Source organism: Capsicum annuum, unplaced genomic scaffold, assembly GCF_002878395.1.
Source record: "Capsicum annuum cultivar UCD-10X-F1 unplaced genomic scaffold, UCD10Xv1.1 ctg82408, whole genome shotgun sequence".
NCBI classification, from domain to species: domain Eukaryota; kingdom Viridiplantae; phylum Streptophyta; class Magnoliopsida; order Solanales; family Solanaceae; genus Capsicum; species Capsicum annuum.
The window spans coordinates 15,402-17,606 of record NW_025893200.1 but is presented as its reverse complement, the minus strand read 5'-3'; the positions used below and the strand labels follow the sequence as shown (position 1 = coordinate 17,606).

General features: G+C 36.6%; 1 long non-coding RNA gene across 1 annotated transcript; it reads left to right on the top strand.

Moving 5' to 3' along the window:
* Window positions 1-311: 311 nt before the first annotated feature.
* LOC124895469 lies at window positions 312-856 on the top strand. Its single transcript, XR_007051729.1, has 2 exons — window positions 312-551; window positions 636-856. It is a non-coding gene; the product is annotated as an uncharacterized LOC124895469 (long non-coding RNA).
* Window positions 857-2,205: the final 1,349 nt, after the last annotated feature.

Genomic DNA, 2,205 nt, shown 5'->3' with positions numbered 1-2,205 from the left:
TTAGAAAGGTTTGTACTCTGTATATATTTTCTATGTATTTTTGGGCGGTGTAGTTGTATACTTTTTTGTCTTGGTTTAGGCTATCTCGGTATGTGTTAACTTGTGGGGGTATGAATAAATGGTCTTTTTGTGTTTTTGGGGTAAATGGTTTTTCAAATATTTTGTTCATATTTGCATTCTGGTATCTTGGTTTATTAACTCCTTTGCTTGTACCTGCAGAAGTAGATTGATAAATGTTATGGGTTTTATGGAGTGTCCCAACGTCTCCTTCTAGCTCTGGATTTTTAATGTCTTCCGATCGACATAGCTCTGCACACTGCTGAGTTAGCTGATTTGTAGCTATAGACTTCAGTTTACCTTCATTAGTCTTTAGCTTTTCTATCTCATTTCCCATACTGTCGGAACATAACATTATAATCCCCTATGGTACCACTAGCTTCCGGGGCCTGGGCGAGCAAATTTCACTCATCTCCCTCTTCAAATCTCCTTAACAACATCCCTGATTTCCTTTTCTAATTTGTTTCTTGAAAACAAATGATGTTTGTCTTCCAGTTGTGTATTAAACTGCTAACCCTCCTCCTTTTATCTCTAATTTACAATATATGTGTATACTCATTGTTCTTCTTTTTTTCCAGGTGTTGCCTCATGGAACGAAAGCAGATAAAATTTCCAACATGGACACCTTTGCTTACGCCAATTCAGTGACACCAAACATGCAAAAAAAAAAAACCAACATGTGTGTGCTAGGAGAGAGTAGTGTTAGTATTGTTGGTAGAGCTTCGTTTGTCTTTGTCTCCGAAAAACTTTTCACTTGTTCATTATTTTGTTAATTGATAATGTGACGGAGTGTTTGCAATTTACGTTTTCATGTTCTTGCTTGACATTATTATTGACTAATTTCTTTGATTTCCTGACTTGCTTATAAGGAGTTTGTTGTTTATTAGTACATTGTTGCAACGTCGCCTTGACTAATTTCTGAAACTCGAGCTTCTTATAATGTGAGGGAGAGTTTGCAATTTACGTTTTCGTGTTCTTGCTTGACATTGTTGACTAATTTCTTTGATTTCTCGACTTTCTTATAATGAGTTTGTTGTTTATTAGTACATCGTTGCTGCTTCGCCCTGACTAGTTTCTGAACTCGAGCTTCTTAGATTGATAAGTTTGTGAAGCCTCTTCAACAACAACAACAACAACAGTCTCAGTGTATTCCCCACAAAGTGAGGTCTGGGGAGGATAAGATGTACGCAGTCCATACCACTACCTCCGCAGATGTAGAGAGACTGTTTCCGATAGAACCCAGCTCAAGATAGAGAATAGTACACCAAGACCGTAATGAAACATGAAACCGGATGGATGGCATAAACGAAATACGAAAAAAGAAATAATAAAAATAAAATACAAAATAAATATCAGAGAAATACGAAAATAAGCGAAATACTCACAATTGCAATAAGACATAAGAAAGAGGACACCCACCTAGTAGTAACTACACTCCAGACCAAAGACACCCACCACACTCAAACCCTCATGACTAAAGGCTCCTACTCAAGGACACAGATTATTTTCTTATTGATGGGCTTTCTAATTTCAAATGTATATCTCCGTGATCTCTTTTGAGCTCCAAAGATATGTATATACACATACAAGGATACCGCAATAATAGGTGATGATTCAGACTGCTGAATCTGATCACAAATTTTCTTTGATCTATATTCCTTATTTTCTTGGCTTAATTTCTCAACAAAGCTTCTTTTAGCTTAAGAATTGAAGCTCGTAGTAGTATTACACTCATCAGATGTTGTTGCCATGGGCATTAGCCATTAAACACGAGAATACTTGTTTGCTCTTAGACTGATATACACAGAAGCTTCTTCAGCAATGCCTATTTCTTGAGAACCAGTTCCTTCATTAAATAAATTTGAGACCTAAACATCAATTTCTGATCCACTAGCTGATTCAGGCTGAAATCTTTCATGACAATCTAGAGGCATGTTCTTGCTTAATATTTACTGATTCCCTCAGTTTCCCATTTTGCTTACAATGAGTATGCTTATTAGTGTAATGTTGCTGCTGCGCGTTAACTAGTTTCTGAAACTCGAGCTTCTTATATTGATAAGCCCATGAGCCTTTTCAGCAGTGCCAAAACTCCCAAACCAGATTTTTTTCTTGCTGTGAGACCCAACTATTTGTTTTATTCTCCTTGTT